This window comes from Varroa jacobsoni, unplaced genomic scaffold, assembly GCF_002532875.2.
Source record: "Varroa jacobsoni isolate VJ856 unplaced genomic scaffold, vjacob_1.0 scaffold_1233, whole genome shotgun sequence".
In the NCBI taxonomy this organism is placed as follows: domain Eukaryota; kingdom Metazoa; phylum Arthropoda; class Arachnida; order Mesostigmata; family Varroidae; genus Varroa; species Varroa jacobsoni.
In genome coordinates, this window is record NW_019214135.1 from 1 (window position 1) to 14,108 (window position 14,108).

The 14,108-nt window shown below is 36.3% G+C and overlaps 1 long non-coding RNA gene across 2 annotated transcripts in view; it reads left to right on the forward strand.

Moving 5' to 3' along the window:
* The first annotated feature begins 24 nt into the window (after positions 1-24).
* Positions 25-14,108, forward strand: part of LOC147752475 (uncharacterized) — a 28,332-nt gene continuing 14,248 nt past the window's right edge. The window contains exons 1-2 of one of the 2 annotated variants that reach the window (XR_015313984.1): positions 25-2,137; positions 13,595-13,913. This is a non-coding gene — a long non-coding RNA (uncharacterized LOC147752475). Of the gene's footprint in view, positions 2,138-13,594; positions 13,914-14,108 lie in introns of those variants that run through there. The other variant, XR_015313985.1, reaches the window with a different exon arrangement.

Genomic DNA, 14,108 nt, shown 5'->3' on the forward strand with positions numbered 1-14,108 from the left:
CAAATCGACGGTCGCGATTGCGAACGCCACATGAAACGCCACCTCGGCAGCGATCAAGAGCAATACAATTTATACAACATATATAATTTTGGTCAATTTGATGATAAATATCTCATAACTAGCACACATTAAGGGACAGAGTAGACAAAGGCTTCAAGCTCAGATGCGTATTTAAGAACGTGAGGTGGATGCAAGGCTAGAGAAAAGATTACAAATAACATAGCTTCACATGACAAATACACAAAGTGTCACTAGAAATAACAGATCAATTCTTCTAGCGTATCAAACCAACATTCAAACAAGAGACAGACTACTGATTCAAACGGCAGGGCTAAATGTCGATTTATCAATCAGGGAAAACAGACAGATCTCAAATAATACAAAAACATTGCTACAGGTGATATTACAGCAAAATCGTACATTTCTACAGGATACATTCACGTGCGCTAGCTGATACAGCAGCCAATAAAGCTGGCACTAGGGCATAATAGCGGAGCGAAATCTTCACAGCCAAACAAATTTACATCATTTAGGTAAACAGAATGGCATAACACGATAGTATGCCGAAAAAAAAGTAATGCACGCAAGAATAAAGGTATCAAAGAATGAGGAAACAAACTCGCATACAAACGCGAATACTACTCATAGATTTTGAATACAAAGTCCCAATAAAATATAGATATACTCAATCGGAATGAGCTCGTATGGAGAGAATCTATCCTGACTTTATGCTAGTTTGCTAGCACAACACTGTAGGAGCACACCGATCTGAGATAAAATAGAACTTGAAAGTTGTAAACAATCTAGTGAACACTATGTGGCTACGATTTTCGCAAAAAGATGGGAAATGGACGCTCATAGCAGTGATACTTGTCTGTGCATCTTCTCAGAAGTACACATATGTTGGAGCCTAAATTGGCCGCCTCATCCACATCGGATCCGTCCAAATATAATTTCGGGTATCTATTTGTACGTAACCGGATAGCATTTACGTATACCTTCTACGAAATCATTTTGTGACAAATTATACATTGGAAAAAACTACGCCACTGAAAAAACAAAGACTCTCTATTCATTCTGACCGGGCATAGCCTATGCTAACCGACGACGAACAACGTGGAACAAAAAACTACACGACTCAAAACGTATAGATAACATATCATTTGACAAAATGACAAAACGAATATTCCGCGTCCCCTAGTGAACCAGCCGAATACAATACGTTCTCGCACACAAAATGGTAGGTAATATGTAATCTCCGTCTGCGCTTGAATGAACACCATAGATAAACGCCCACCGTAAAAAGACGAAAAGCGATATAGAGTACTTGCAGAGTCATCGAACCAACAAAAATCTAGGGTTTAGATCGTCGAACTATGCCTTTTAACGGCTCGCACGCCAACAAGCTTCGAGATCAGACTGTGTCTTTTTACTTTGTATTTTCGTACGATTCAGGCCACACAAAACATACCGGCCAGATCGGGAAAAAAGTACGTTACAAATACGTGAGCGAATATTCTACACCTTTATATTATATATTATCTTAGATATAGCACGAAAAAGGATACGGGGTGTCGACGCGACGAGTGGAGAATACGTCGAGTGGGTAGGCGTAGATTAAGAGCTATTTGGAATATACAAAATCATCCACAGTTAATGATGGGACCGATAACAGTCCTCTGAGAAAATGCGGCGTGAAGTTCGATTTGTAGACAGTATTTAATTTTGAAACTCCGCCGCTAAAGTCTGTCTCGATTTCGTCTTCTGCAAAGTGACCCCGAAGCAAGTCCAATTTTCTCCGAAGGTGTTGTCTTAAATATCAGCGTGGATTGCTTATTCTTGAAGATACTATCCGAGATTACTGAATTTCCGCAGAATACTTCACTAAGCTGTGCTTTTCTTATACGCTCTAACGACACCAATTGAAAAATGTGCAACAGGACCGACTGCAGCATGCTGTATGTGCCGATTATGCCAAATCAGCCGTGATTATGACGACACGCCGAGTACCGCGTCATTTCGAAAAATTTCGTTAGTTACGTAGTTCGAAAACAGCTCCGACTATCGATTCACAAGTGCATTGTGTTTTAACTACGGACGAATTTTGAGAAGACATATACTGAGAGGAACCTTACTGGTTAGTACTAAACTCTTCACATAAAACCTACCGACTTGGCTTTTGTTACCAAGTTTCAATGGTTGCAATAATATACGGATATCTCTTTTATCTAAATATAATTTTAAGCGATTGTCGGTTGAAAAGGCAGAGTGAAGAAATAAGGGAGACTACGCAAGTAAACCCATGTCGATAATTATCTATCATTTCAGCCATATTGATTCCTTCACGTCAGCCATCCTCAAAAATAGCCCCACACATAACTGAAACACAACACGACAGTGCAATGAGAGTTCTAGATGTCAACCTTCATTTAACACATCAAACAGATAAAATACGCTGCGTATAGCGAACACTGCGAATTCTATGTACGAATATAGATACCGATTTTGAACTTACAACAGCGGCTCCAACTATTATTTTATGCCACAAATACGCTCAACATTAAAGCAATGCACAGCATAAACATGAACTCTTTCCAGATTTTATTGAACGTTCGGTGCTGCCCAGATAAGAGAAATCCATATTTAAAGTGATAAAGAAGATACTGGCATGTTTTAAAGAGAAAAAGTGAACATCTAAGAGAGCGCCACAATAAACAGCTCTGTATATGCCTAAAATACGCTAAATATGAACGGATGGTACCTGACTGTCTAAGTTTTTCAAGCAAACAAAAAATAAGTAGAGCACATCAGATATAAATAAGTAAGTCAAACGGAAATACACCTATATATCTCTGAAATATAAGGAAGTCATTTCAAATACTGATGATGATACACCTAAAACATAAAAAAGCAGAAAAAACGTATATGAGCATGCACTTGCAGAGGTAATCTATATGTTTATTTTAAATATACCAACATATACAGTACCGTACAGTACTGTTTTTTCATTTCTGGCTAGCAAAAAAAAAAGATAGATAGTGGAGAAACAACAAAAATTGGACAAACAAAAACAGAAACGAGCAAATAAAAACACGAAGAATATTAGCCAATGTAAAGCTAAAAAATAAGGTAAATGATGAAAACAGGACCAACAGAGACAAAACTATAAATCAGATTAAATTAAAGAAAAAAAAGGAAATCCAAAGAAAAGAGCAAGGAAAACACCGATACATTGCAACCCTACACAGCAGATGGAAAAACAACCTAGAACAACATAACGTTACGGAGTGAACAAGATGATAAATAAGAGATATACAAAAAGCAGAAAAGAAAATTTCAGAAGAGACGAAAACGATGAAACATCTCACATAGAAAAACAAAAAAAGCAGAGCCCATAAAGGCGGCAACAATATGAATAACGTAAGCTTGTAGAGTAAACAAAAAAACAACACAGGCTGAAAACAAAATTCATGAAAACGCCGAAAAAACAACTGACAAATAGAAAAAGCAACAAAAGTATAAATAAAGTTGTACAAAATGAGTGGACGAGAAAATGAAACAAATTAACATACAAGCGTAAGATTACGAATCAGAAAAAAACATTGAAAAGTGTTGTACACTAGAGTCAAAATAGTACTCTCGTGTAGAATATTAATCCAGAGAAAACAAATTAGACACACTCGTAGAAAAGTCGTAAAGTAAACAAAAATGCAGAGAAAGGCCAGAGGCAGATAAAGTAGGCCAAATAAACATGACAATACGAAGCGGATAGAAACAGAATACATTTGGAACAATAAAAAAACTACCAAACAGGAAAAGCCATTAAAAAATTATGTAGAAAAACCCAGATAGAGGTTTCCCGAACCAATGAAAACATAAGACGAGCAGACAAAACAGGCAAACGTAACGCATCAAAAGCGCAGGTATACACTTGTATAACGCGCCTCTCTGACGGAATGCCAACGGCGATATTGGACATAAAACTCGAAACGCAGAGGTATAAACCTACATAGCAGACAAAAAAACAGCAACACGGAATAACATACAACTACGTACTGGTAGACAAAAACGTAGAAAAGAGTAAAAAAAAGAGGCGCAGAATAAATCTACAGAGCAGAAGACGATACTGCATAACAGTACATGGAAAAACAAAGCTCTAGAGCAAATGAAAACATCGAAAATACGAAGATCCGATATGAACCTAATAAAGACAAACAAAAAAAAGAAGCCGAAAAACGAAGATCAAGACAATGAGTAAAATCAGCAAGAGGATAAAATCGTAGCAGATGAAGTACTGAATAGAGAAAAAAGCAAGTACAATGTTCCAGATTCGACAAAAATAGTGAACAACGTTATACAAAAGAATATAAAACTACAGTGAAAACAAAACGCAGAAGAGATGTATATATAAGATCATAGTACAACGGGAGAGGAAAGTATAGGAAAAAACAAAAAAGTTACGTATAGAATTAAAAATAATTCCGACACAAGCGAAAAATAAAATGCAAGAACAACCCACAAACACAATAATCATAATAATAAACGAGTAACGTAGCTGAAAGCATAATGTAAATAAAAGAAAAATGTAACAGACGAAATACAGAAACACGTATGAGCTAGAGTATGATACTACAACATCAAACAAAAAAAATACATAAAATTACGTTGTATAAAAGACGAGAACCAGGAAAACGATAAATAAGAGCAAAGTAGAGACAAAAAAATGTTTGTGGCCCAAGTACAAAAGTGAACAGACCCAAAATGCTCAAAAATTAACACATAACAAGGACAAAGTTAGGAATTAGATAAAAATGCTGAACAAAATAGGCATGAACATACAGGTGCGCAATGAAAAAGCGCAGAAAAAGGTAGCTACCGCAAAACTACAGATCGGACGGAAAAGTATCGAAAAGAGGACAACATACATATGAAATGAATTAAAAAAATAAAAAGAGCTAAAGCTAAGAACAAGAAAATATATAATATACTAAAATACAATGTTATACAACAGGCAGAAAAACAGAGTGTAAAAGAGCATAAGTTACAGAACAGACAAAAAGCGTAGAATAAAAACAAGAAATGATAAGTAAGAATTATAAAAAAAATAAACCAGCGGCAAATCCAAACATTGAAAAAATTTATACAGAAATACATAAAACTACAAAGCAAATGAAAATATCAAAACTACAGATGACATGTGCTTATAGAAATAACAAACTGAAGAGACAAAAAAAAGCCAAAAAACAAATACAAGCAGACATATAGAGTTACGGTTTAGACAAAACTGAATAGTGCTATATACAATCAGCCTAAAGCTATAAAACAAGGCAAACCGCAGAAGGCAGAATAAATAAAAAACACTAAAAAAATGCGTAGAAAAACAAAGTTGCAAAGTGGATCAAAACACCGAGAAGAGAAAAAACGTGAGCTTATAAATCAGACAACGCTGCACAGGCAACGGATCCAATCAAAACGCAGGACAAGAGGAGACAGGAACAATGAACACTCAAAAGAAAAAAAAATTTAGTGTCTTATATGGCAAAAAGAATAAAAGATAGAACCTCAAACAGATAGATACAAAAACTGAACAGACAAAAATGCTAAGGAAACATACTAGACCAGTGCCATATTGTAAATCAGACAAAAACACGGAAATACATTATGTAAAAAAACACAAAGCTGAAAAACAGGCTGATATAAAGTATAGATTTTATAAGACCTAACGCTACAGGCAGGATAAGATTGACAACGGAACAGATAGTCATGCAGAATAACAAAAAGCATGAAAAAAGTAGGTAATAATACAAAAGTAGAGATAAAAACGAAAGAAAAAACAGAGAGAAACATAGAACATAGAATAGCGAAACGCATAAATACACAGAACTATGAAGCCGGAAAAAATATTCCTAAACATAAAGAAAAACTAGGGAACCAAAAAGGGAAAGCCAGAAGCAGACGAAAATAAACATTGCACAGTCAAGTACAATATGATGATAGCTGAAACCAAAACACTAAGGGCAAGAAGTTTCTAAAGCAGACTAATACGGAGCGAAAGATAGGTAGGAAAAAATAGCAGACAGACAATAGAAGAGACTAAATAAAGATACAAAAGCTGAGCAGACGAAAACACAGAATGTGAGACACAGACGCGAAGTTAAAATCGGACGAAAACAGGCAAAAATATGCACAATAACAGAGCATAAAACATACATCACAAAAAAATTTCGAATCGGGTAAAAACACGGAAAATAGAGCGGACATATGCAGAAATATAAAATCAACGAGCAAAAGGTACATAGAAAATAATACTCGAAAGCTCAAAAGTGATGATCGGACTTAAAGAATAGAGACAAGACAAACTAAACACAAGTCAGATACGGATCTAGAAAACACAGCAGAGAAGAAATCCAGAAATACGGGAAACAGTTTATAAAAATCGGAAGACGATAAACATTTCTTGTCTCCATATATTGTGCCTACAAAGCACAAAATATAGACATATATATGGAACATAGCTACATGGGAACAAGAAACAGAAGAAAAGTACGAAAACAAGATGAATAGGTCGGGTAAAATATATATGTATATATAGAGAAGAACACAGAAAGATATGAAAATTCAGAAGAGAAAAAATGTACCGAGAATAAGCAAGGCGCGACTGAAAATACAACAAGCGAGAACTGCCAGCATATGCTGAGAAGATTGAATAAGCGCGCGTAAACTTGAAGGTACGAGACAAATGAAAGGACTTTTGATTATAAGAAACTAAAGCCGTTGTAGATCAAGAACAGACCTAGAGCGCCTAGCGGATAAAACTCAAAAATACAAGTTCATTGACGGAGTTCATATATCAAAAGGGCGAAGAAACAAAGAGGCTGCAATCTATAGCAGACCAAAAAACTGATAGATATGAAGGCCTAAGTGAACCTGGAAGGATTTGACAAAAAGAAAGAAGAGAGAAGAATGTATGGACTGGTTCAAAATGCGGAGAAATAAAGAGTAGGTATACAGGCTTTACGGGCATGTAGAGATACGGGTTGGATGAAAAGCCAAAGATTGAAGCAAATAAAAATATCAGTACAAGGAATTCAAGATCAGCAAACAACAAAAAAAGCAAAGTATACAAGACAAAAAAACAATAATAGTATAAGATAGCGAGATATTAGATTAGATATGCCAGTGAACAGATACGTACATAAATATACTGACTACATAAAAACATAAAAGCAGACCATCCACGATAACGCAGATACAAAGCATACTAGAAATACACAGAACAATTGTAATTAATCGACATAACAATAGAGCAGACGAAACTTAACACTGAGATCTAGGGCCTAATAAGAGAAGAAACGGCAGAACCAAAGGATTAGAGAAGAATATTGGGACAGAGCGAAAATCAAAACAAAGAAAACAGAGCAAATAAAAGCTAGGAAATACAAGGAAAAAAGGTAGAGCAGACGGAAACACGATGAGCAGCACAGATAAGAACATGAAAGTACGAAGCAGATGAGCAATACAGAACATAGATAAAATAAAAATAAGAACATTAACTTAACATGTTCAGGATTAACTTGGAACACAGCTGGAATTGCTTGTTTACCATTTGTGTCTAAATGAAATTAGACATTTGTGTAATATGTCTTATATGTGGCAACACAGGCACTTTTGGCAGATTTGTCTGTTCAATGTAACGTCAACTCAATCCAGGCATAAATTTGGTGTCCAAATGTCCGCTTTGTAATTTTCAAAACGTCCATTTTCACATGCACGAGTGACTTTTTAATAGAGACCGTAGACGAATCGATGTTGATACGGCAAGCCTCGTTAAGATTCCGCACAAATAAAGCATATACAACTAATTTAATCGTAAGCTGTCAAGTTGGCTGAATACTGGATATCATATAAGTTCGAAAGGTATTTCAGGTAATGAAGGAAATCGAATATAGTGGTTATGGTGTTTTGGGAAAAAGAAATTGGAAAGTAGTTTATGTCGCTCACAGTTCGAAAACGAATCTCTTGTTTTTACGATTTTGTTCTGTACTTAGAATAGTGAAAAATGCATGCTCATTATTCCTAATAGAAAGATGTTTGAAAACCAAAGTACAGTAAACAATAGCATGGAGATGACAGACAAACGTTAAGCACAGAGGATAAAAACGCCGAAATCCGTAGCAGACAGAAAACACAAAATAGACCGGAACGAAGTAGTGATTTTGTGCATTGCTTTCTTGATAAATTTTTCATCAAAAGTTCACAAACCTCCTAAGAAAGTCCAACAAGTCTAGGTTCAAAGGTCTTTTTAAGGATTATTATAGAGCTCAATAGGAACAATTAAAAGAATGAATGCATAAGAACTCGTAGATATAAATCAGCCAAAAAGTAGAAAACACACTGCAAACAGTTCACAGAAAAAAGACAAAAGGATTTGACCAGGTCTAGTTCTTCTTTAGTTTGTATCCTATATGCAGGGTGGCAAACTGGCAATGAAAATTCAAAGCAGATGACAGCATAAATAAGAAGACAATTACACAGATAAGAAACACAAACCAGCACCACGTGCTCATTTTACACAACACAGTCCTCTGCGGGGTTTATCTTACGTCAACCTACGAAAATACGACAGTAATTGATAACAATGAAAAAATAAAAATCTCGTAAAAAGGAACCAAACAGAAAGCAGAATTTTCGGAAAATCTTAGAAAAAAAATAGAGACACTTGGGAAGAAGACGTAGTAAGCGTACACGAAAAAAAAAAGCCAAAAATTCGAAACAGGATACAAACTAGTTAAATATGAAAAGATTAAAGCGGAGGAACACACGAAAGACACATAGCATATACAATAATATAGTGACACAGAGAAGATGATTAAAAATCCTATAAAACAGGCAGACAAGAATGCGGAGATTTAAGTAAGAAAGAAAGCAAACCCGAATACGATATTTTAACCTAACCCGGGTGATGGAATAGAAAAAAAGGGAAAAGCAAAGGAAAAAAATCAACAAACATGAGGAACAATGCAGCGATCGAGAGCAAAGTGGAAAAAAAAAGCAGATAAAAACAGCGAGTTAGTCATATAGTATAGAGCAGATATAGAGATGAGGTCATAACGTAGGACACGAAGTTGGAACACAGTAAACAAGAACACTAGCACATAGAGACAGATAGAAAACGTCATAAATAAGAAAAAAGCGATGAATTAGTCCTTATCGTTACAATTTCAACAGTCTGACAATCAATAGAGAAGGTGGGGTATGCACGTTCAGTTTCGAAACCACAACGAATAAGAATAAAAAGGACATACATACAGCTAAAATTCAAACTGAGAGATACTGATCAGACACAACCGCAGCAGACATATCATAGAAAAATCAATAGTCATAGTATAGGCAAAAACAGTCGTGTACAATTATTTGACAGGTGAAAATGTAAACAGGAGGCAGACAGACAGATCTACTAATATTAAAAACATATCACAGGTCACGTAAGCTATACAAATGTACAATGTAAAACAGGAAAGCTGAAAAATAGAGCAGACGAAAGATAGACAAAGTGAGACAGGTAAAACGAGAAACAACATAGACTATAGCTAAACATAGAAAAGTATAGGAAAAGAAAAGAAAACGGTCAAATCGTGGAGCTTTCAAATTAACTCAAAAACGAACACACGAGTATATAAAGTATAAAAAAGATAAAAATACCCGTTTAAAATAGCAAAATATACACGACCATTTACATGCAGAAAAATGGACAGCATAGGAAAAAGAGAAAAATAGGAACGTAACTAAACAGAGCTGATGAGATGTAACGTAGACGAGGAAACAGATCGACAAGGGTACGGTAGTATTGTGTGCACACACACATAAAAACAGAAATGCAGAACAAATGCTTTAACCGAAAAAACTTACGTGTATACGATAACGATTAAAAACAAAAGCGACAATACAAAAAAAAAACATAGCAGACTGTATTTAGAAACAACATCTGCCTAAAGAATATAAAAAAATATTTAAAGGAAAAACAGGCCATGGACACAGAGAGACAATGGAATGCGTTAATGCAAATTGGGAACCACGAAATACATAAGCATGCAGGAAAATGACACAACAGATAAAGGAAGGCAATTCAGGTAAATAACCAAAAAAAATAGGGGGAAAAATATACGCCCCGAAAAGGCGGAACGGCAACACTGCCGCAGGTTCTTTCGATGACGCAAACTGATGGGCATGTGGTAATCTAGGTTCGAATACGGGCTTGGACGCAGTTTGTTTCGCGCTGGGAGGCTGCCGTCCGAGATAATACCTAATGGCTTACATGTCAAATGCGAAATATGAGAAAAACAATAGGCTGCCCTGGCAATTTGAATCCACGGATAGTTAGAAACTCTTTGGGAATCCGTTCTCTTCCAGGCCGCTAATAATAAAGTTGACTGAGTTATTCAAATATGGGAACAGATTCCAAGTCGGTATCTTTATACAGATAACCTTGAACATATGTCTAGACTCGAACTCCCGATTTATTCAAACATGGTCGATGATATGAACTTTCTTACCGCGTAAGTTATCACCGTGAAAGAGAACGAGGTATAAATAGAGAGTCTGATCGAAACGAACAAAGTGGTAGAGGAGAAACTTTACAAAACAGTCAGTAGTTGTTTTGTTGTCTGTAAGACAGACAAATTGAGAAAGTAAAGCAAACGTACACAGGTACGCAACAGATACAGAAGGTCACAACTAACAACAGTGAAAAAAAAAAAAGATGGATAAACAAAAAAAAAAGCTAACTATTCGAAGATAGAGTGAATAAGTACGAGAACACACTTGTCTCAGCACAACATTGCCACTACTTTGTGCAATACGAAATACAGCGGAACCTTCTTTTTAACTTTACTACAAAAATCTCCCGAACGCAGCGAAGTTACCAAGTTACAGCGGCGCATGGGAAATATAAAACTGGCAGTAGTAATTATACATCCATTGCAAAGACAAAAATAACAGATAAAGCTGAGTCGCAAATAATAGATTGTTTTTTTTCAATCTCATCTACCTTCATAGAGGCACATCCAAAAATTGGTGTGAAGGGATAAGCTCAGGGCAAATAACAGCTCCTGGGTTGTTATTGTTTATTACTACCCGTGTTACATACCAGCCTTTGATTAAACAAAAGACATCTTAATTTGAATAGCAGCAACAGTAAAAACAGGTTGCAACATGATAACAAGATGCATCTTTGAGGCCCCATACACCGTTACGCTTCCCCTTTTATCATTTACTCGAAGACGGTGGCGACCGTACCATATAGAACGCTGCTTACATTGTGCGATATTTATGTCGAAAAGTTTCGGTAAATGCAAACAAGTCTGAATCGCTCCCAACAAACGAGGTTCCTAAATTAACCTCGGAGTTTCGTGATCATAAAATACAGTTTGATAAAGCATGTCGACGATGAGTTTCTTGGACGACAAAATGAAAAAATAAAATAAATTAACTCTGTGGCTGTTTCATTCAAAGAGAACTAAACTTTTACCTATTAGAGCCAATAAGTCTTCCTCTCCAATAAATTTCTACGCGGTATGAGCGTTTACGGGATATATTTTCTCTTTCAAATTGCCCAGAACAAAACTTACTATACGTGCAAGCATAAGTTACATGTTCACAAATACCAATTAAATAAAATCGCGAATTTGGATCTGTTGGAGAATAATATCCAGGGGTCAGCATCATAGAATTTATAATCTACTTAGTTGTTCGTGCTTTGACTACCCCCATGCCAGGTAGCATGGATCAACTACGACATGTTAGTCGACTCGGCTACCCGCTACGCATCTGTATACGAAGCGATCTGCCGTTCGTTATTAAACCATTTTTGAAAAGTATCTTTGCTACTGTATGGCTAGGATTTCGTCACTGCCTCTTAGATAAAGTATAAATCACCAATTTTCAGTAAAATGCAAATAGGCAACACAAAAACCTATCAATTCAATGTTTGCAAACAATTCAGTTTACAGAAAGTAAACTATCCATATAAGGACGACCTCAGGATGCAAGCGAAGCATAAAAGGTGCCATAGTCAAAACAACCCTAAGAAGATTTTACATGGTCCATTACTAGATTGAAACCTTTTTCACAGGTGCAACTTTTGCTATTACGTTAACTTGATCACGATGCATAGACAAAAACGGTTGTGTACACCTGAATTGAATGAGACCCTTTCGACTTTCTTGCCCTTTAGCGCTTTATCTGCTCGGAGGAGCTCTTGTCCTCCCGCGTCATACAGAGTTACTTTAATCGGAGTACTTTATAAGGCTACCCTTACAGTAGCTGGTATGCATGTAACACATAACGTCAGTAATGCCAATATTTGGACCATTTCAAATCCTATGGTAGGCGAATGACAACCTTTAACCAGCCTAGCGTGGCAGTGGACGATTGCTAAGCACCGTTTTCTGAGCACTAATTATGATAATAGTCTTTTCTATGAGGGAGAACATTTTCCCTTTAGCTCTGTTAAATGACTGATTGTTGAACGACCTGTTTACAAGAAATAACCAGCGGCCAACATGACTCGACCTAGTGGGGTTATGCGAGCCAACAAGGTAGGTTTCGTAAATTAACATTTTCTAGAAAATAAATAAATTCTAGTGAGCTCACTCAGGCTGCAATAAAAGAGTCGACAACCTATTTTTTCCCCTCTGGTGGCATTCGTCGTTGTTAACGATAGCACTGAGCAAGTACTGACCCATAATGCCCAACTTCTCTGGACTTTAAAATAACATGGTCAAAGTCTTCCCTCTAAACTAGCACAGAGGACTCAGCTGGTAAGAAAGAGCTGCCTCGCCTCGTTGTATGAAGTATTATTGGTCAGCCAAACACGCACACTTCATGTAGATGTAAGTATGGTTAATAAGGTCCTCGTTGAAGTCAGTCGGGCAATCATCGTACTGCTTTGAGGACATTATTGACACATTTAGCTTAGCCTTTACCGGTGTAGCATAAGATAAAATACTATTTGTACGGAATGTAAATGCAGGGAGTACGTTGCCTGCGGCTCGTCCCTTGGGAGCATTGTCATCATATCGGATCGGTGGCCATGAATTACAAAAAAACCCTCACCTGGGAAGGTTTACAGATTTTTTTGGACCTTGGTACAGACGTGTCAATCTAGTTTGCAGTTCAAACTCTAAGTTTGATTATTGCCGAAACTATAGCGGATGTATCCAACTATTTACGACAGCTAAATAAAGTTTCCTAACTTACTTTCCACGTTAACCTAAATATTCGACGTGGCCATATCCATTTAGTCTCCTCAATAACCCAAATCGATAAACTTCGCCATAAACTAGCATGGCAGTGGACGATTGTTAAGCACTGTTTTCTCAGCACTAATTATAATAATAGTCTCTTCCATGAGGGATCTTCGCCGATAAATAGCCATACACCAAAATCAAGTACATAGTGTTATATTATCACATAATACAAGTTATTATGATGTTTTAATACACAAGTTACTAATTGACGTGTTATTTAAAATCGCATTGACTATACTTAGTTTATTTGTTTTTTTCACTTAACATATTCTTTCGATTTTTATTAGATTCACAGTCCGTGTTACGTTATGAATCAATGACGGATGACAGTGCAGCAGGCAACGACAGATTGTCGTAGTAAAAATATCGATTATTCATTCTACGAGCCACTCGGGAGTATGATGATACCAGAATTCACACATACGTTAATCGTGGCGTTATGATAACCACCGCTAAAAACGAATCACCGGAAAACTCTCGTAGCAAACTGTTTAGTATTGCAAAACATTGCCGCTAATGGAACGTAAAGCTATCAGTCTCGTATGGGACATGCCTGACTGGTCTCAAACATGTCATTTGCCGTTGTGGAAACGAAACAAAAAACAAGCCGGTTACGCAAGGTTGTCATAAATCAATAGAAAGTGCACAAAAGTGCAATATTGGATGGCACACGATCATAAATTAACTATAAATAACGATTACATTACCTTTACAACGGTAAATTTATGTGTTGTATTTATATTATCTAGTCGCTGATGTATCTTGTTGTATACTAGTATAATGCAGATCTTCCTTTGCGAT